This window comes from Narcine bancroftii, chromosome 5 (assembly GCF_036971445.1).
Source record: "Narcine bancroftii isolate sNarBan1 chromosome 5, sNarBan1.hap1, whole genome shotgun sequence".
In the NCBI taxonomy this organism is placed as follows: Eukaryota; Metazoa; Chordata; class Chondrichthyes; order Torpediniformes; family Narcinidae; genus Narcine; species Narcine bancroftii.
Window position 1 is genome coordinate 230,034,089 of NC_091473.1, and position 22,708 is coordinate 230,056,796.

The 22,708-nt window shown below is 38.8% G+C and overlaps 1 protein-coding gene and 2 long non-coding RNA genes across 12 annotated transcripts in view; 2 read left to right on the forward strand and 1 right to left on the reverse strand.

Annotated features, from left to right (window-relative positions):
- The window catches only part of ppfia4 (PTPRF interacting protein alpha 4), a 460,378-nt gene that overhangs the window by 20,543 nt on the left and 417,127 nt on the right, over positions 1-22,708 (forward strand). The gene's annotated exons all lie outside the window — the stretch shown is intronic.
- LOC138765020 (uncharacterized) lies at positions 5,519-14,280 on the reverse strand. Its single transcript, XR_011358420.1, has 3 exons — positions 14,025-14,280; positions 12,063-12,232; positions 5,519-6,476 (listed from the first exon to the last, which is right to left on the reverse strand). It is a non-coding gene; the product is annotated as an uncharacterized lncRNA (long non-coding RNA).
- Positions 14,209-16,779, forward strand: LOC138765021 (uncharacterized). Its single transcript, XR_011358421.1, has 2 exons — positions 14,209-14,554; positions 16,538-16,779. It is a non-coding gene; the product is annotated as an uncharacterized lncRNA (long non-coding RNA).

A 22,708-nucleotide genomic window follows, 5' to 3' on the forward strand; every position in this document is an offset into this window, starting at 1 on the left:
ATAATGTGAATATTACAAAGTGAATGCACATTTTGTAAACAGCACAATTTAAGTTTCTAGCTCTTTCAATTAGGGAGTGTTGGGTAGTGCAGACAAGGAGTTCATTCGGATAATGCATGTACTTGATATCTTGCAAGAGGCCACTGGGGCATTTTGTTGTTTAGCCGTGAACTGAGTAATGTCTTTGATGGGTCCCTAAGGAGTTTCTTGCCTTTGAAATATTTCAATAGTTTGATTGCAAAGATTTAGGAATTTCTCTCAAATCTTTCTTTGAATGGTCAGGGAAAAAGTTAAAAGTGTACTGAAGTTTTGATGTTAAAATGTGTATCCATTGGGAAGCGATCTGTGCAGTTTCAGATCAGTTCTTTGGACGTGCAATGATTAGAAGAGTGAAATATTTTTTAAATAATTGTTCAGATTTTTTCCCCTATGTTCATTGAAGGTGCTGCATGGGGAAAACTGGCAAGAAATTCAAATTAACTCAATTTCTAACCGTTGGCTGCTAATCTTGCACTTAATGGGTCATTTGTGAATTAGATGATTTTATTCTGTGTAGCAACCAGAACAGACATTACTGGCTGGGTTTGAAATTGAATTTTGCCAATTGGATACATCCCCAATCTATTGTTGTAATGTTGCTTGAAAATGAATGAAGGAAACAATTTTCAATAGTCTTTGCCATTACTTTGATTTCCCTTAGCTGAGCAGACCATGCTGAATACAGAATTTGGGAATGATCCAATTATGAGGTTAACTGTCCTTTCCAGTGTGCTTGGGGTAATTGGCTCATATGGGTGAATTATTCTTTGTTGCTCACTGGTCCAAAAAAGATGTGATCAAGATTATCTAGTCTTTGGTTTTGTCAAATTGTAATTTCATTTAGGTTACCCTTGAAATTGTAGATTTATGTATAAATAACGCTATTAGAAGAAAGTAGACTGAAGAAATGAATGGACTGATGAAAGGTAAAGGTTAACCAAGAGAATTATGGGGGAAAATTGTGGGAGGTGCAGAGAAGCAAAATCAACAATGCTAATATTTTAAACAGCAAAGACATGAGTGTTATGGGTTGTGTATATGTTTTTTGAAAGATAGATAAGGCTGTTGATATGAACCCTGACCTTTGATTTTATGAAAATAGATGCGCAAAAATAAATAATAAAATTTTATTCAACAATTATTAGGATCCTACATAGAATAATGTGACCAAATCGGGGTATCTCCTTTTTGTGAAGGTTTTAAGATGATGGAAAAGCTATCAAGATTATTCATCAGCATGGCATCCAACACAAAAGAGTTAATTTACTTGATGGAGAAGTAAGCAAAACCAGAAAAACTGGGAATTACTTCATTCACCTTAAAAGTGTCAATAAAATTGTTCTGCAGCTGACGTGGACTTTTACCCCCTCCATAAATCTTCGTCCGCGAAGCCAAGCCAAAGAATGATTGGTTGAACAAATAAAATCTGACATTGCAAGAGGATTGGCAATAAAGATTGGAGTTTAAAAATAAAGTAACAAGTAGAGTAAGGAAAAATTACTTCATGAAAAGAGATGTGAAAGTCTGGAACAATTCTGGAATAATTGATGACAAAAGATGAAATTAAAAAAAAAATCTTGAGCTAAATATAAGTGAAATAGTGTTTAGAATGATGGGAGGACTAGGGCTAATTTGATAGCCCCTTTGGATAGAAGTTTGACCTCTTTAATAAAGATAAATGTTCTGCTAACTTTTCTGTTCTCATGCATTTATGATTTTTACTGCTGAGGACAAAATCCCTTTACTTTCACATTCCTGCTTTGTCATGATACTGGTCTTTATTATTGGATTTAAAGAATGACACCAGTTTTTAATTGAATTCCTTATTATTCACACTCAATAGACAATAGACAATAGGAGCTGGAGTAGGGCATTTGGCCCGTCGGGCCAGCACCGCCATTTTAGATCATGGCTGTTATCTGCTTCAATCTTGCCTTTTAACCATGGTGTTTGCATCCTGAGATGTGAACTTGATCAAAAACATTGATATTCACATCTACTTTTGCCTTTCACTTAGTTTTATGTCATGGATTGGGAAATGGCTATTTCCAATCACAATGCTTTTATTTAAAAAAAATACATGCGCAGACCTTCCCTTAATTGCTCTGTTAGGGACATCCTCAAGACACTGATTGTGAGGCAAATAATGGGAATTTGTAAAACAGGGTCAAGAGTTGATTGTTCAAAAGCCCTTTGCTGTGGTACTGATAATGTCAGTAGCAAGGTTTTTTTCCCCCCAATAATTTTTGTGATGCAAATGTATGGTTTTCCTAATGTGGTAAACTTTTGAAAATGAATTGTACATCATCAGTTTTCTCACGATTACTTTATTGTCCATGGATGGAAATGAAGTCTATTTTAAACCTTTTTTTAAATTCCATTTTGATCTTAAAAACAGTACATCTCTCTACACTCTGCCTCCATTTATGAATTAAATTTAATGCATTTTCATTTTTTTGTCCCCTTTGATCCCTCCAAAACTTACCATTCTTTTATCAATTCTATCATTTTCCTTATAAGTGGTCTTGTAAAGTCTTTGTTTTCATTTTAACTATTTTGGCTGTGAATTTGATATATCATGTGTGTCTTTCATGCCTCCTTTTATATTGGCTCTAACTCCATCTACTTTCCAATGGCATGGACTTTTTTTATTTAAAAATGCACCAACTTGTTTCTTGACCACATTTACTTAACCAATCATGTCTTTTAGAGGTATGTACTTGGATTTGTATCAGACTGATATATTGAATCCTTCTTGTTTATAGTTTTTAATTTTTGTGCTATCAAAATTTGTCTAATTCCAGATTCATTCATATTAATATCATACTTTTTTTATTGTTGCTCATTACCCTTCCCAAAATTTAGTTTGCCCAAATCTGTGTTCTGTTGCTTTATGCTGCTTGTCCTCCAAGCTTCTCTCATCCTGATCTCTCAGGGGGAGGCTTGTAGTCTTCTAACCTTTGGAGTTGGTTAGTTGTACTTGAAGAGCTTCCACTACAGGGACACAATCTTTTATCCGGACATCTAAAATCCAGAAAGCTCAAAAATCTGGTAAGTGGGGAGAAAGGCGGCCGGCACCTAGGGGAGGCAGCCAAAGGACCGGTGGTTGGGGGAGACGTTCGGGCGACTGGAAGGGGGTGGAGGTGGATACGGCATCACAATTCGGGTGGGTTTTCTGAAATCCGGAAAAATCAGAAATTTGGAACACACTGTCCCCAAAGGTTACGAATAAAGGATAGTGTACCTGTACTTGATTGTAAAATTCTTTGTACTTCCTGCCTTGATATGATATTTTATGACCATCAGTAGGTCAAATGAGTTTGTAAAGAAAAAATGAAATTGGTTGTTTTAGTTGGGGGAAAACATTTCAGTGGTTATTACAGAGAGATGTTAATGTTCTGGTGCATAATCACGAAAGTCTGCATGTGCTGAGATTGTAGTTAAAAAGAAACACCTAACTCTGTCTCGCAGTGTCCACAGGTGGTAAAGAGATATTACTGATGTGTTGGGACTGAACCTTGCTTCAAGGTATAAGCAAAAAGCAGGCATGATCTTAATTAAAGACTATAGAGAAAGGGGAAGAATGGGAGGACAAGGAGTCCAAAACAACAGCCAAAGTTGTTAATTGGATATGCTAAGAGGAAAGGTGAGAATTGATTGTGGCTCTGAAAGGAGACAGAGGGAAGAGAGAAGGAAAGACAGAACGAGAAGGAAAGGAAAGGGGGGGGGGGGGTTTACTTAATGGAAATGAGGTTGATGTTAATGACATCTGGTTGGAGAGTGCCCAGATAGAAGATGAGGTGTTGTTCCACCAATTTCAGGTGGCCTCAATCTGGAAGTGCATGACACCATGGACAGACATGTCAGCAAGGGAATGGGATGGGGAATTGAAATGGGCGATGACTGGAAAATCCATGCTATTGTGGCGGACAGAGCCAAAGTTGTATTCGGTGTTGAAAGTAATTAATGAAAGCTAACAATATTATCATTAATTGTGAAAGCAATTGAATACAAAGACAAAGGAGGTTATGCATTATTGAGATTGCATCTGGAATATTGATCTCTATGTTTAAGGAAAGATATGACAATATTGAAACCTTTCAGTGAAAATGCATTGGGAAAATGGTGTTTTGTTTTTGAATAAGATTGGATGGGTTAGCCTTGTATGTGCTAAGTTTAAAAGAGTGACATGAGCCTCAGAATATGCATGATCATGGATGGGGGGTGGGGGGTGAATCTTGATGAGATGGATGTGGTAAGGAACAGGCTCACTGAGAATGAGGGCTTACAAATGTAAGACAGAAAAGGTGATTTTTTTTTCTCTCTCTCTCTCTCTCTCTCTCTCTGTGGGTTATGAATATTTTAAACATCCTTCCTTGAAGAGTGATGGAAGCAGCATTTTTGAATATTTTTAAGGCAGAGTTTGGTAAATATTGGGGTAAAAGGTAACCGAAGGAAACATGTAAATCAGAGCATCCATAATTAATAAATGATGAAGCATTCATGTGAGCCACAGCTCTCTACGTCTAATTTGTATGAACGTATTGGATTCACTCTTCCATTCCCGATTTCCTTTTCTGTTCTACTGGAGCTAAAGCCGAGTAAAGTAATTAATGCAAATGCTTATTACATAGCTAGATGTATGAGGTGGCTATGGTTCATAACGTTCCTGATGAGTTGGTGCTCATCACACTAGTTTTGCATTTTATTTGCAGGTCTCTCGTTGCACGTTGTTCATGTTGTAGGCATATTTGGTCCTCTCAAACCAATTTCTGGAATATAATGTGCTATTTTTAAAATAAGGCAATTTGGGCACCAACTCGCCAAAACATTGAAGAGAACCGGTGCGGACTTGAAAGGCCGACATGGCCTGTTTCTGCTCCGTAAATGGTTATATGGTTATGGTTAAGGCAAGATTTAAAAAAAAAACTTTGTCAGAGATGAAAGTAGGTTAACAATTTCTCTATACTCTATGAAGGTGGTTATTCAAATCGCGTGGTAAGTTACTATGTAAAGATTTGTATGGAATGTACAGCCTTAAAATGTTGTAAAATTCCATATTTGAACAATGAATACTAACTAAATGATGCTTTAATTGATGGGCTGCATCAGTCTTTTGAACAAATCATTTTGCCACCTGGTGGGGCTGCAGAGCATATTCAACACAACTCTGCATAACTGCTGTCCATGCATTTGAGAACAAAATAGCTGTGACCCCTGCAATATGGGGGGGGGGGGGGGGGGTGGGAGGGAAGGGTGCGGGGTGGGTGGCAGGCAGGAGGGGGAGGTTGTGTTGCTAGAAAATAGTTCATTTCACTTTTTTTTTGTTTGGCCAAGTTGAGTCATCTGCACGTGTCAAGAAATGCATATAGAAAGAAAATGTTCTACTTTTTCCCACTTGAATTGCATTAGGGCTAATATTATTCTGTGCTTCAGATTTCCAGGCTGTGATTTGTGAATTCTGTAAGGGTGTAGTTCCATTACGACTGACCATAATAGGGAAGATCATTAATTTCCAGGTCCATCACACTTGAATTGCTGACGGTGTGCACAGAAAAGATTCTCGTGTTTTTTTTTCCCCTCTTGTAGTAATTTGAACAGTGAATATTATCGATCTTTTAAATTTATTGTCTCTTTCTGTACTGAGGTAATTTAATATATACGAATGCAGTTGTTTTTAAAACAAAAGTACCTGTTTGGCTGCACTGAGCAAGAATTTTGGAGCATCTGTACAATTATTTTAGAGATACAGCATGGTCACAGGCTTTCTGGCCACGTAAGCCAGATTACACCCATGTGACCACTCAGCATTCTAACTCGTCCATCTTTGAAATATGGGAGGAAACTGGAGCACCCACTGGAAACCCATGCTCTACAAACTCCTTATAGCAGCGGATTCCAACCCAAGTCACTGGTGTTGTAATAGCATTGCATTAACAATGTATTTCGATTAACTCATTATTCATGATTCACATTCAAATTAATTTATGTGATGCGAGTCTCACTGGCCATACCAGCATTTATCTGTTGATCAGGTCCCTGCACATCTTCATAAATTTGCTGTGCATACCCATTCTGTACTAGCAGGCAAAACCTGATTCTTGCTTATTTAGTTTTCCTTGCATTCCATTCGAATTGCATTTTTCTATCCCACTGAGAATATAGATAATTTCACACAGATTTATTGATCTGCTGCAAGACTTGACAGTCATCTTGGATATTTGGAAACTCCTGTTTTAGCTATGAACATTTTCTTGGTTTCTCCGTGTTAAAGCCTGACTCCACAAATGTTTGCCAATTTGTCTGATACAATTTTTCTGTCAGTGGCACTTTGTTTTGAATGCAGCTTGTCCTCCTTTCATTGCATATTTCTTTAATGGGATTATTACTGCTCACTAATATTGACGAGTTAAGGAGTCAGTGAGCAATAAGGAATGCTGTAAATGATAAATATTAGAAACCAGTTAGACCAGCAACGAGGACATCAATGACAGTGCTCTTCATAATGTTTGCGACAAAGACACTTTTCCTTCATTTGCCCCTATGCTCCACAGTTTTACATTTGTAATTCGACAATCCACATGTAATTAAAGTGCACATTCCAGATTTTATTCAAGGTTATTTCTGTACATTTTAGTTTGACCCTGTAGATTTACAGTACATCCCTTGCATGAAATAACTGCTTGAAGTCCGTGATTCATAAATGTCACCAGGTGCTGTATCTTCTCTGGTCATGCTCTGCCAGGCCTCCACTGCAGCTGTACTTGGAATACCGTGTTCAATTCTGTTTCCAACCCTCCTCCCATTACAGGAGGGATATAGATGCTTTGCATGAGGTTTGGAAAAAGTTTACCAGGATGATACCTGGTTTAGAAGGTACGAGTTATGGAGTTTGGATGAAGTTGTTTTTTTTCTCTGGAGCATAGGAGTCTGAGGGGTGAACTGATAGTTTTATGAGATCACGAGAAGCTTTATAGGGTGAAACACAAAAGCCTGCAGACTCTACAATTGTAATAAAAACATAGAAATGCTGGAAGATCTTGGCGGATCTCACAGTGTAAGGGCTCAGGCCCCAGACATTGGTCATATATTTTTACTTCCTATGCATGCTGTGAGACCAACTGAGTTCCTCCAGTATTTCTGTGGCATTTATAGGGTGGACAGTCAAAATCTTTTCCCCGGGGTAAAAGCATCACACACGAGGATATTCATTTAAGCTGAGGCAGAGGAAGTTTAACAGAGATGGGTGGGGCAAAGATTTGTGCAGTGGTTGGTGCCTGGAATGAGCTCCCACGAGTAGTGGTGAAAGCAGATGCAATAGTAGTATTTATGGCTTCCAGATAGACACACGAATATGAAGCTAACGGAAGGATCTCTGTTGTGAACAAGAAGAAGAGTTTTGGTTGGGTGTGATTTGGACACCACATTAGGCCCAGACACATAAGCTGAAGGTCCTGTACCTGAGCTGTACTGTTCTATAATTTATCAGACACCATGGTTTCTGGGATGTGGGAGAAAGTCCACATGGTTAAAGAAAGAACACGCAAACTCCATAAATAGCTATGAAGCAGCAGCATTCCCTCTAAAGGTCTTACTCCCTTACTGTTAAATTGGATAATTCCCTTCCCTGCTCCATCCCTTCCTCCCTCCATCTTCTCTGAAAACTTTTTCCCTCTATCATTATGAAAGTATTCAACCTGAAGCATTAACTGTTTTTCTTAAAAGGCCTGGCAGAGCATGACCAGAGAAGATACAGCACCTGGTGACATTTATGAATCACAGATTTCAAGCAGTTATTTCATGCAAATGTTACATGATCTGAATGCTTCCAGCATTTCTGTTTTTAGATTTCCAGCATCTGTTTTCTTTAGTTTTCCATTGGTTTCTCTCTTGTCCTGAAGATGAATCTCGAGAATTTTGAGTCTACAAGATTAAATTTTCAACTGTGTAGTACTTTCCTTCTCTCTTGTGCTTTGTGCAGGGTTATTGATTTAAATTTTTAGCAAGGTGGAAAACGTCTGTTCTGCACAAGTGATTAATCCTTCATTTGCTTTTCACCTTTTGTCAGCGTTAATGAATGATGGGATAATATACAGGTACACAATCCTTTATCCAGACATCTAAAATCCAGAAAGCTCCAAAATCCGGCAAGCAGCGAGCAAGGGGGAGAGACTGGCAGCGTGACTCAGGCGGGCGAGGGGGGTGGGGAGACCAGCAGCGCGAGAAGGGCGAGTGAGGGGGAAGACCAGCAGCGCAAGTTGGGCTGGCGGGGGAGGGGGGGGTGGGGGAGACGGCAGGGCGACTGGAAGGGGGTGGGGGTGGATACGGTAGCATAATTCGGGTGGACTTTAATCTTGCTTTCCGAAATCTGGAAAAGTCCAAAATTTGGAACACATTGTTCCCCCAAGTGTTCTGGATAAAGGATTGTGTAACTATTACAAAAATATCACAAAATTGATTATTGTTACTAAGGATTTCAGGGAGAAAAAAATTCTTTGACTTCGTCCTGCAGATGTAGAGGAGGTAACAGATAATCCTGCAGATTAGATTGGACAATGTATGTGTAAAGCTCTTTTTGTACTTCTTACCTTGCTCCTCCTTCCCCAGGCAGAAGAAGGACAGAGTCTTTCTCTGGTCCTCACTTTCCACCCACAAGCCTCTACATCTAACATATTAGCCTCTGACTCTTCCACCAATTTCCCCTGTCTTCACCTATTTGCTTTTTGGAGGGATAAATCTCTGACTCCACCCTGCCACCTCTTGTAGCACTTTGTGCTGTTACTTCAGTAAGTGCCCAACATTCTCTCTTACCTCTAACCAAGGCCACAAATAAACTTTCCAGGTGAGACAGAGTTTTTCATGCATATCATCTAGTTTACTCCATTCTGTGCACCTAGTATGGCCTCCTCCACATTTGCAAGACCAAATGCAGATGGGGTGTCTGTCTTGCTGGGGTCTGAACTTGATCTTCTTGTAGTGAACCATTTTAATACTCCCCACCATCAATTATCAGGGTGGACTAAATGCAAATTTGAGGAATGACACATCATGTTCCTCCTGGACAGCCTACCATGTGAAGGCATGGAATAGACTACATAAATTCAAGCGGATCATTTTATGATCTAGCATTCTGCAGTGTTTATTCTCATTTACCCATGAAGATCAGAGCAATTAAATTAAGTTTTGGTCTTCAACTTTTGTTGCTGCACAATCATTGAAAAATGTTTTGTTCTATGAGAAAGATTTAGAAATACTCAACAGGCATTGATAATGAGAAATATTTGACCTTTGGTCTGGAGAAGGAAGGAAGCAATGCTGGAGAAATTCTGGTCACTCAGTGTTCACAGGTAAAAATGTTCAGTCAGCATTTTGGGTCAAGACCCTTTATCGAGATTAAAGAAAGAAGGGGTAATATCAATTTGATAAAGGAGAGTAGAGGAGAGAACAAAAAGAAAGGCTTGTTTTAGGCAGAACTCAAGAGTTGGAAAGGATAAGGGTGTAATCAAAAAAAGATGGTAATGGGATAAGTAAAGAAACAAAACTTTCATTTGTAGTAGGTGTATATGGAAGAAAATTGATTTGAAATTGTAAAAGGAAAATGATTCAAGCTCAGGAAATTATCAAAAATTGTTGATCTTGGAGTCTGGAAGGCTCTAATATGCCCATTTGGGAGATGCTGTTTCTCAGCCTTTGAGTTTTATTGGACAGGATAAGAGACCAATTTCTCCCAAGGGTGATGGTCTGCGATGAGCAAACAATCAACTTCATCAATAGAAACTCAAAGCCTTGCTAGATTTTTCTCACAAATTAGTTGTGCAGTTTCATATTATTGGTTTGATAATTTTAAAAATTCATAAATTGACTTTTTCCACATGGCATTTTGAACTTTGTCAAGTGACAAAATGTACATTGAGCATTAATTTCAGAGTGGTGTTTCACTGCATCAGGTCCTTGTCTCTGGTGGACAATTTTGTTGGATGCTGACTTAACCATATAACCATTTACGGAGCAGAAACAGGCCATGTTGGCCTTTCGAGTCCGCACCGGTTCACTGATTTTGTGCGCCCTCTTCAGGCATTGGTCCCGGTAGATCCTCATTCAATAACGATGGACGAATTCAATGCAGGTGGAATCAGTCGTAGAAATTCTTTGGCTTATCTTTGCTATATTTCTAGAAAAAATGCTGGTTTGGATGGTCACAATGGATTAAATATGGGAATACTAAAAACTTGCACAGCATTGGGAAGAAAAAAAAGTTTGTGTCCCCATCCAGATTAGGTTAGTGATTGTGTCCATGTCCAATGCCAGTATGGACGCAACTAGTTCACATGTGTCGTAGCCTCTATAGTTTTGCATAACCTCCTTCAAGGTTGACTTAGCGAAATTAAAAATTTTCTCTTCTGGAGAGAGGGAAAAATATTATCCTCGGGTGGCCAAACTGCAGCTTGTGAGCCACAAGCGGCTCTTTGACATAGAATGTGTGACTCGTGGAAATATGTTGGCTGAGACTGGAATTGTATGAGTTTCTGCTCACAATTATAGTTTTAATGCTTGTGGCTTGTGATTATGTGATTGTTGCGGCTCTCAAACATATAAAGTTTATCGTATGTGGCACTTAAATTAAGTAAGTTTGGCAACCCCTGTATTATGCAATATCAATACATTAATACTTTGTTCTATTTATTACATGCACTATTATGGGGAATTAAATGGAGTTTGCAAGCTTCAATGACATGACTTGATGTATATATAACCAAACATTAATATGATAAAAGGAAATTCAAGCCACGAATTATAAGCACCAAACAATCTAAATCTGTAGTAGCCTTTCTTCTCTCATGAATCATGAGAGGCTCTCTGTGGATGTCACAATTTTCACAGGCAACAGTCACTAAGGAATATTTTTGCATTTGCCAACTTATGAAATTCACTTTCCTTTAAATGAATAAAGCAAACAATCAGTAATACTGCATCATTCATTGACAATTGAAGTTTACACACACACACACATACTTATCTCATCTATGTCACTTGTCTCAGAGCTTTTTGTGTCGATGATCAGACTTTCGTTTTCATAATTTTTCCGTTTCTTACCACATTCATTCTTCGTGCATTTTTGAAATATCCATCTTAAGGATGAATGTTGATGGGAACATTTTGCGTTAAATACATTGGCTTGTCCTGCTTGTTTTCCATTTTATTTCAGAATAAAGTCTTTGAAGTAAAGGCACAGAAAAGATTCACAAGGATGACGTTGGGACTGGAGGGCTTGAATTATAAAGAGAAACTAAATAGGCTGGAATTGTTCTCCCTGGAGCAGAGAGGGCTGAGGGATAATTTGGGGTTGACAGAATCACAGAAAAGAAAGATTGAGTCTTTTTACTAGGATTAGAGGGTCTAAAACTAAAGGATACAATTTTAAGGCAAGGGGGAAATATTTAAAGGGAATGGCAATTTGTTTTCACCTGCAAGTGCGGGTATATGGATTGAGATGCCAGAGGAAGTGGAAGAGGTGGTAACTTTTAATCTCTCTGCCTGTCTTAATTCTATATTATGCAATAATGCTGCTTTTACTGAATAAATTCTTAATATGAGGTGCAAAGGTCCAGTATATCTTGCATGGATTGCATTATATTGGTATGCGGAACATTTCTTTTCATGGAAAATCACCAGTGTGATTTCAGATGCTCATGTCGCTGCAGGTTGTAGAAGTAAATGCGTAATGGGTGAAAAGCTTCAATGAGATAAGAAATTGTTGCAAGCTTGACAGTTTCTCAGTAGTGTACATGAGAAGCTGCAAAGCACAAAGTGAAAAAGTGCTTGCCTATTTGTTCTAAACATGTGCATTCTTCAAGAAAAAGTGTAGTTGAAGTAGAACAATGATCATCTTGGCTGCTTCCAAATATTATTTGTGTATCAATGATTTTGCATATATCTTTAATGACATTTACACAAGGAATGGAGGAATTACGTTTAGTATAGAAGTCTGAATTCAGGTGGAAGACAAAGTATCACAAAATTACCTGTCTCCTGCTGTTCTCCGCACCTCCAATGAGACGTCGCGGCGCCACACCTCCGCACGCATGCGCCCTCAGCTTGCTGTGGGTGCGGCCGCTGATGATTGGGCGGAGCCGTGCGCTCCCGAGGGTTGATGGGAGTGACAGCGGGTGGGGAGGGGAGTGACGTTGCACACCTAAAAAAAAAATAGAAAAAAATAAAATAAAAACAAAGAAGTCTGAATTCAGTGGCATCAGCTGTATCTTTTTTTTTTAAATTTCAGTTGCCAGTATTGAATTTGGTGGAACATTTTGCTGCTTTAGAAAAACTTCTCTAGAACTGGTTGGTTACTGACAGTGTGAAGTTGTAACATTGGCCGTAATTTTGTGCTTGGTGACAAAAGAACATGATTTGTCATTTATTGTATTTAATGGAAATTATATTTAATGCCAACTGACTGAATGGGAATTTTGATTTTTAGCTTGTGATCTCTCAGAATCTGACCAGAAGATGTCTGGCACATGTGAAGAGGGAAAGCAATAGTTTGGTTGTTTAATCAAATAAGCTTGAAGAATCCTGACTGAAATAAACAATTTTAAGAGATGAATCAGAATTCATTGTAAAAATCATGCAGAAAAACTATAAAAGTAAGAAAATGAAAAATAGACATTAAAAAAAACAGTAACTATACAGAAGGAGCTTAATCTTAGTTGCCTGAAAGTTACAACAAATCAGACCAGTAAAATTTCACTCAAATCTAAATGTGCCATTTTTAACTCTTCTGTTTTAGCAGGTTGAAAGAGCAATTTCACAACCTGATTTGAGATTTTTGGTGTCAAGTCCTTCAACAAAGTGCAAATAAAGGGGAGCACTGGAGGAGCAGGGTAACTCAGATAGCAGTTTTCTTATTTCTGTTTTATCTGTTTGTGTGTGGACTCCTGAAGTTTCTGTCCAATTTATTGCATTAGAAAAATTGAGTATCAATAGGCCTTGTAGTGCAGAATCCCAGCTAATATCTTGATTAACAGAAAATGAATTGGCAACACATTGGACACCCACGAAGCCCTTTGTGGATAATGGTTAATGCTACGTTCTATGTAAGTGAAAATTGAACTTATCAGTATCTTAATTTGGAAGCACAGATTAAAATCTTAGCTCATTCAAATAAATATTCGCAAATGACTGTTCTTAGACGGTATTAATTTTGATGTAAGATCATTTTTCTCTCCACAGGACCACTGGATGTTATTGTTTTTGTATCTCTGATTCAGTGAACTAATTTCTTTATATAATGGAAAGAATTACCCTTTTTAAGATGGCATCCCCATATAATTGAATTGGCATTTACAGAATGTATTAGCATTTAAATTGACTTGAACTCTCTCAAGTAACTTTTAGTTCAAACAATAATGGAATATTTTGTTTGAATCTGGCTAACTATTTAATAATTTGATTCTGCAGGCAGCAGATGCATGTCAGGGTTTATGGAACATGGTGTACAAAGATGACCAAGCAAATGAACAAGGTACAGTTAATGAGGTCAATATGAAAAAAAATCAACTTTGTAAAACAAAGAATTTGAAAGAAAATTAAAATTAAAAATAGAAGGTAGATGAGCTCCTGGGACAGCATTTTTTTTTTCCACTAAGGGTTTGCTTTCTGAAAAACAATTGGGGATTATGATAAACAACTTCAAGCTGAACACTAAAATAATTCCAGATTTGCTGTATCAAGTTGGAAGTTGGAGAAACATTAAATTTTATTGAATTTGGCCTGTTTAATCGCATAATGAAGCTGAAACATGACGTTGGTTCAACTGACCTGATTTTTGTTTGTACTCAGCATCTGATGCCTCTCATGTCAGTGTCCAACAGTAGTTGGTCAGAATTTATGGCTTATAGTTGCCCTGATACTGCTTTTCCATGGTCACAATGTCCTGGTCAAACCTTTCACCATGTTTGCCAGCTGGATAAAAATTTTAAACTTGCCTGTTCATGGAGAAGCCCTAAAAGGCTGCTCCAGTGCTGCTTTTATGCAGAGCGTCGTCCAGAGCTGCTGTCGACAGGGTGACTGTTGCCGTGGTGCTACCCGTCATAAATATGCTGCAGAACAATGGCCATGTTCTCCACCCATAATCCTCCACGCAGCTGGGACTGCTCTGAATTTCCCACAATGGTTCCAGTTGCGTGAGGGATTATGGGTAGAGAAGACTGCCATTGTTCTGCTGCGTATTAAGTTGGTGGCACTGAAGTGGCCTGGTGAGGTGTCGGAGCAACTGCTGGGGCTCCTGTCCTGAGGGGGTCATGGAAGGAAAGGGGTGAGATGGGTTGCAGGCTGATTATATCATCACGGTGTCATCAGCCCACCCCTATCCAGCCACTTGCAGTGGCATTACATTCATGCAGGGTGGTGAAGCACAGCACTCCACTACTGACCCTCTCACCCCCCCCCCCCCAACCCCCAGCCTGAGAGGGATTGCAGTTGGCGCCTTGGAGCAGGCCAGGGTGCATTCATGAAGGTACGTCTCTTGTCGCAAGGGCGGAGAATCTCCACCTTTACATTTGGGTTTTTTTGACTGTATGAACGGGCCTATATACTGCACAATGGTCAGCAGGGCAGAAGTCCAAGTTCGAATGCAGAAAATAAATTTTCAATGACGTTGCACGTCATGGTTTTGTATGCTTGAAGAAGATTGTCAGACAGCTGGATGTAGTTTGATGCTCTGTAGTTGTCAAGAAAATTCTTGTACCCAGTTATAGCAAACCCCATCCTTGCGGGCTTGAACCAAATAGTTTTGTTTTTGACAAACCCAAGTCCCTGATTTGGTCATTTAATTCTGGCTGTGTTAATAGATGAGGATAACCAGCCATAAACGGTTCAATATCTGGATCAATGTTGTTTTCCACATCAGGTTGGTACATTGTGGCATCTTCATCTGCCTCATTTAGGCTCCATGCCTCTGGTGCCTTTGGAACTCGCAAACTGTCATCGTGCAACACTGGTCTCACGCTGAAGGCAGTTTGGGGTATTCAGTAGACTTATTTATTTTTGGGAGGGAAGCCAGATATATTGATCAGACAGAAGTAAAAGTCCATCACGTGATCCTTCTGCTCTCTCCATATCATTGGGACTGCAAATAGCTCTCAGGATGACTGCATGTTGCACAACAAATGTGAAGAGCCCAGGGTTTGTCTTGGACATGAATTTTACAACTCAAGTCGAGCTCATAGGCTTTCTTCAGGGCCTTTGAGCCTTATGCATATTTGCCACAGATGCAACAGCATCTATTGCAGCTGTTATTGACGTTGATACAACAAGTCTGCTGTATTAAATCTTCCTGAGGATAATAAATGCTATTGTTAAATACACTGGCTATACTATTGCCTGAAGGACATGCCCATCAACATGTGTTCAATCTATATCAATGTAATGCACTGTATCTATATGTGAGCTGCTTTTATAACACGTCTGCATCTATCCTGACTAAGCATAGCTGACCTAGCACCTGCACTGAGTACATTCCCAGGCATGCTTGGACTGACCAAAACAGTCAGAAAATATACCAGTAGACAAAATATGACAGGAAATCACAAAAATAGGTTATACCTAAAAATATTATCATGATTCTTGTCATCAGCAGAGCCCAAAATACATAAAATACACCCAAGTGTTCAGGAAGCAAAATCTTAATTGTCCAGTGAAATAGGTGTGTGTAATTAACACATAGTTCCTATTTTTTTTTAAAGTGAATCGATGAAATCTCACAGGGTTGCAAATCAATTCAGAGAGGTTCTGTGAGTGAATATTTATGGCTGCTATGAAATTAAAGATCACTCCTTCAAAACTTGGTTGTTCAAAATGGCTACTGTGACACTTTGATCTCACTTAACTATGCTTCTGGGCAATTGCATGGAAATAGATGCATCCATAATTGGGACCTGGGTTTTTATGATTAAATAAGAGAGTGCATCCTATGATGGGATATGTGTTAGAAATTGATTGTTCATGATTGGCCAATTCCCTGGATTTGAAATATTATTTGTTCTCAATGGAAAGCATTGTGAAGCTTAATGGGTACATTTGAGGAACCAAAGAAACTGAAAGCATTTGAACTAAACTTTAAACTATATAGGATTAATGCAGGTACCAAATACAAGATATAATAAATGAAAAAGTATGGTGAATTCAGTGGATGGTGATGATAATGAGAATCTTGGGTCACTTGTACTGGAAGAATTGATAAACTTAACACTGAGATAACCTGCTAATGGGAGACATGGTATTGCAGATGCTGAAAACTGGAGCAAAATACAAACTGTTGAAAGCCCAGCATTTCGACATGAAACATTTATTCCTTTGTTTCCTCATTTGCTGCTTGACCTGATGAGTTCTTTTGAGCAATTTATTAGATGCATGCTAACTATTAAGCTAAAACTGCCACAGATCTGCTGAACCCCACATATACTGTTTTACTAATCGAGGCTAAATATTTGCATTTTAGATTAGTTATTATGAATGGAATTTCGGAAGCAGAATAGAACACACAGCTACAACTGATCAGAGATGAATTTCCACGCAATAAACTATATGAAGATGTACAGAGTCATTGCCAAAATGAGCAAGACAAATTTAAAATGGCCTTGTGCATGAACGTAGCAGATATTAATTACTTTTTTGTTAGTATCTTTAAAAGGCGGGGTGATCATTAATCATTCCAAATAAAAACAAATTGAGCTGTCTGTATTTAGTGTTTTCTCCTCTGTATTTTATTTTAGTTAAAATGCATCAGATATAGTGTGATGCTGACAAGAATAAAAAATGATATTTACTCAATGAATTGGGGTATTTTTGGAATAAAACAAGCAGACCTGAATGGGGAATGTCTCTTGGCCCTCTAATTACTGACCTGCGAAATTTAAAATGGATTGGATGCTTCTGTTCAGGAAATCACTTTGAAATGGATTAGTTCTATGCTCTGGTGTTTCCATAATATAGAATGTTTTTGATTGTTGCAAGTGAAGTATTCTTCCCTTTCTGAATCTGTACTGCAAAGTTCAGCTACTCATTACCACAGTGGGTTGAGGCAATGTTTATTTATTGGGCATTTGTTGCTTGTAATGGAGTTTTCATTTATTCAAAGGTTACTCTGGATGTATCACAGACTTGGGATATAGTTCATTCTTCTATATTTGGAAGGTTGAGTCCAAAATTGATTTCAAATATATCTGTAAATTTTGTACAAAAAAAAAATGACTTCATGCCTTGGCTCAAGTCTTTGAATATGTGTATGTGTGGAAATTGAAATGTAATTGTTTCCATGACAACATGTGTGGTTGATTGGGTAGAATTTAACATTTTGATAATGTGGATTATAGCTTTTTCTAGTATCCAGAACTGCTAGCTGTTTGCGTGGGAAGGTGAAACATTTATCACTTAAAAGTAACCAAAATCCAAAGTGAGGAAGGATGTAGCATCTGTGAAAAATAGCACTGCTGCAGTCATCTTCACACCTTGTGTGCAACTGTTTCGTATGAAATGTTCATGGCTTTGCAATTTGGAAGATGCCCTCAGTCAATAATAAGCAGGAAACCAGCTGGATGTCCAGTATTCATGAAGGAGCATGTAATGATAACCCTAATGTTTTCCAAAATTGTCACATTGCCGCAGTACATTTTCAAGGAAATGACAGTTGTCTAAATGTTTTCTCGTTGTGTTAGGTACTTGAAGCATATTGATTAATTTAGCGATCTAAAAAATTGAGGCTGAAGTTAATTCTTGATGAAACTATATTTGTACTCAAGAGCCCATGCTTGTTGTCAAGGCAACATTGAGGCTCATCACATCACCATCATTCAAGAGCAAAAGCTTCAGCAATTTCAGCCAAATTGGATGTTTGATTAAACATACAAATAGAGAAGCTGTATTAGAGGATGTTAGCTTCAAGAAAATGACACCCGTCTGTATACCCAAACATTAAATGGCAAGTTTCTGTACTTGCATGGTAGATGTCAAATGAATGCAGCAAAGTAAAATCATACTATTGGAAATCTAAATATCCTTTGTCATCTGTTAAATTGTTTCACCAATCCAGCAATTTAGAACAACAGTCATTCATACAGTGTGGAAACGGGTCCTTTGGCCCAACTTTCCCACGCCAATCAAAATGTCCCTCCCACACAAGTACCACCTGCCTGTGTTTGGCCATATCCCTTTTTTTAAAAAAAAATGTGCTCCCCTCTTAGGATCCAGGAAAACCTCTCCCCCTCACCTTAAACCTTTGTCCTCGTTTTCAGATTCTCCAACTCTGGGCAAGAGACTCTGCATTTGCTCAATCTATTCTTTTCATGATTTTGTATCCCTCTATTAGATCACCCCTTGTGCTTCTGCTCACCAAGGAATAATGCCCTAGCCTATTCAACATCTCCTGATAGCTCAGGCCACCTGAGTCCTGGTAACATCCTTGTAAATTTTATCTGCACCCTCTCCAGTTTGAGATTTTTTTTTCTGGAGTACAATGAATAAAACTGAACACATTGCTTCAAAGGAGCCTCACCAATGTGCAGATCAACTGATAGAAGTCTTTATTAACTTCTTCAAAATGCTGTTGCAGCAGTCCATCATCACCCATGGGTTTCAAGAGAGCCAGAATTATCCCAGTACCAAAGTGGGTGACAGAGGCCTGAGTGACTATTGCCTAGTGGCACTGATCTCCACCATTATGAAAATCTTTGGGTGTCTAGTAATGGAATGCATCAAAATGTACCTCCCAGAGGTGGACCTGTTTCAATTCACCAACAGACATACTAATTTCCCTGATGATAGTCTGTCCCTCCACTTGGTCCTCAACCATCATATGCCATGCTGCTGTTCATAGACTTCATCTTGGAATTTAATACAATCGAATTCTAGAGGCTTGTGCAAAAGCTGTCTTCACAGGGGCTCAACTTCCCTCTCTGTAACTGGGTTCTTGAGTTCCCTAATGGAAAGACCACAGTCTGTCTGGGTTGGCAGCATAATGTTGAGCACCGTCACACTGAGCACAGGTGCACCTCAGGGCTACATGTTCAGCCCGCTCCTGTTCAGGTTACTGAACCCACGATTGCATCGTCAAATCCAGCTCCATCAGAGTCATCATTTTCAGATGACCCAATAGTAGTTGACTTCATCAGCAAAGACGATGAGTCACGCAACATAGAAGAGGTGGAATATAACGTGAAATGGTGCGCAAATAACAACCTGACTCTCATTGTGGCAAGATGAAGGAGATGATTGTGGACTTCAGGAGGACCAGGGATGACCACCTTCCACTACTCATCAATAACTGTGGTGGAGAGAATAGAGTGCTCCGAGTTTCTCATAGTCCACTCAAACAAGTGACCTATCCTGGATACAAAACATCTCCACACTTCCTAAGAAGACTCCGGCGGTCAAGGCTACCAGCCACCATTGTGTCAACTTTCTACTGGAGCTCTGTCAAGTGTGTCCTAGCCAGCTGCATCTGAGTGTAGTATGGTTGATGTCAAGCTACAGATAGGAAGTCGATCCATAAGACAAAGAAGCAGAAATAGGCTATTCAGCCCATCAGGTCTACCCTGACATTTAATCATGAGGTGATCCATTTTCTTACTGCCTGGCCTTCCCATAACCTTTGCCTGGCTAATCAAGAACCCATCAATCTCTGTCTTGAATACACTCTGTGATCTGGCCTCCACAACCAGATGTGGCAATAAATTTGACAAATTTACCACCCTGTGGCTGAACAAATTCCTATGCATCTCTGTCCTAAGCAGGTGGCTTTAATCCTGAAGTTGTGTCCTCTTGTCCTAGACTCTCACAGTATCATGAGAGCAGCAGAGAGGATCACTCCATCAATGTGATTTACCGGGATCATTTTCTAAAGAAGGCTCTTTAGGAGGACCCCTACCACCCCACACACCACATCTTCTAGCTATTGCCATTGGGAAAGAAATACAGGAATATCAGAACCAGAACCACCAACTTGAGAAATGCTTCTTTCCATGAATGACTGATAAACGTCTCATGCAAACCCTCTGTAACTCTTCTATTTATTTTACAATAAGATATATTTTAATATTTGTATATGCATACTTTGCATACGTACAATGAGTCTGTATGTGTGTTTGCAGTGTTTTGGACTGAGGACCGGAGAGCTCTGTTTTGTCAGGTTGTAGGTATACAATCAGATGATAAATAAACTTGAACACAACTTCCCAACTTAAATATTCAATACTCTGAAGGCCAATGTTCCAAAGCCGCCTTTGTCTATCCTATCCTCTTGTGAAGCCACTTTCAAGTGTCTGTGTAACTATACTTCCAGATCCCCTGCTGCATAACTCTCCTCAGATCCTTGCCCTTCATTGTTTTGGTTTACCCTCGTTATTACCTCCCAAAATGTAAAACTGCATATTTCTGTGTTAAATACTATCCACCATTCATCTCCCAAATATCCTGTAAAAATAAATGGGGAAAGACCAATCTGATGGTTGCAGTTTGTTGAAGATTGATCAGGAAGAAAAGATTAGGAATAAATACAGGGCCATCCATAATGCTTTGGGCATTATTTGGCCTTTTAATCGAACAATTCACATGAAATTAAAGTGAACATTCCAGATTTTATTCAAGATTATTTTAGTTCGACAATGTAGAAATTACAGCACTTTTCATGCATAGTCCCATCACTCATGGCACCATAATGTTTGGGACATTTGACTTCATAGGTCTTTGTGAGTACTCAGGTATATTTAATTGTTTGATGCAGGTATAAGAGAGCTAAGCTTGCTTCTTACCTTTGAAGTCTGCTGTTGCCATTTTTGAACCTGAGCAGAATTGTGTCAAAGAAGCCGTTATGAGGCTGAAAAACAAGAATACAACAGTAAGAGACATCACCCAAACCTTTGGATGACCAAAATCGACAGTTTGGAACATCGTTAAGAAAAAAGAGGATACCGGTGAGCTTAGTAATTTCAAAGCAACTGGTCGTTCAAGAAAGGCTCCCACTGCTGATGACAAGAATTTTTATCACAATGAAGGAAAATCTCCAAATTTATGTCCAAAAGATCAGAAACACTCTACAGGAGGCAGGTGGATGTGTAGATGACAACTGTCCACAGAAACCTTCATTAACAGAAATACAGAGGCTACACTGCAAGATGCAAACCACTAGTTATCCACAGAAAGGATGGCCAGATTACAATTTTCCAAGAAGCATTTAAAAGAGCTTGCAGAATTATGGAAAAAGATCTTGTGGACAGGTGAGAAAATGATTAGAGTAAAGAGCTGTAATGGAACTGTCCAAAATCCAAAGCCAAGGCTTGCATCTTGCCTTGTATCCTTTTAGATCTCTACCAAGTCACTTTTCATCCTTCTTAGCATCAAGGAGAAAAGGCCTCGCTCTGCTAACCTTGCTTCATAAGACATATTTTCCAATCTAGGTAACATCCTTGTAAATCTTATCTGCACCATCTCCATAGCTTCCATTTCTTTCCCAGGATCAGAACTCAACACAGTAAGTGAAATGTGGTCTCACCAGATATTTATCGAGTTGCAATATTATGTCACGACTCCTGAACTCAATCCCACAATAAATGAAGCCCAGCAAACTATAGGCCTTTTTAATTGACCTATCAACCTTTGCGGCGGCCTTAAGAGATCGATAGATTTGGAACCCAAGGTCCCTCTGTTCTTCCACACAGGCATCTTGCCATTAACCATGAACTCTGCATTCGGGTTTGACCTACCAAAATGCAGCATCTTACACTTATCTGGATTGAACTCCATTTGCCATTTTTTCGCCCAACCCTGCATCCTGTCTCGATCTCGTGACCTACGTCAGCCTTCAACTCTCTATCCACAGTACCTCCAACCTTTGTATCATCTGCAAACTTACTAACCCATCCGCTCCATTTCTTCATTCAAGTCATTGACAAAAAAAAAACAGGAGTCCTAAAACAGATCCCTGCGGAACTCCATGAGTCATTGACCTCCAGGCAGAATACTTTGTTCACTACTGCTCTCTGCTTTCTACAGGCAAACCAATTCTGTATTCATGCAGCCAAGGTTCGTTCCATGGATCCCATGCCTCATGACTTTCTGAACAAGTCTCTCAAAGGTGAACCTTGTCAAATGCCTTATCAAAATACATATCGACTATAGCGTACTAACATCATTAATTTCTTTTGCTACTTTCTCAAAAAAAATCTAATTAGACTCATGAGGCATGGCCTTCCATTCACAAAGCCATTCTGACTATCCTTGAAAAGACTGTACTTCTCTAAATGTTTGTAGATTCTCTCTGATAGTCTGCCCACCAATAATGCAAGATTCACAGGTCTATAATTCCTGGATTCACCATATTACCTTTTTTTAAACAAGGAGGTCATATTTGTCATTCTCTAATCCTCTGACACATTCCCCTATGGCCAAGGGGGGTTTCAAAAATCATTGCCAATGGCCCTCCAATCTCTTCCCTCCTTTCCCATTGCAACCTGGGGTTTATCTCGTTCATTCCTGGGAACTTATAAATCCTTTTTTTTTAAACTTTATTTAAGATTTTATAACATGAATAACATATAGGATTACATTAAAAAAAATTAAGAATAAAATAATAAAATTACAATACAGTATCAGTAATCTAAATAAACTATACCCTCCC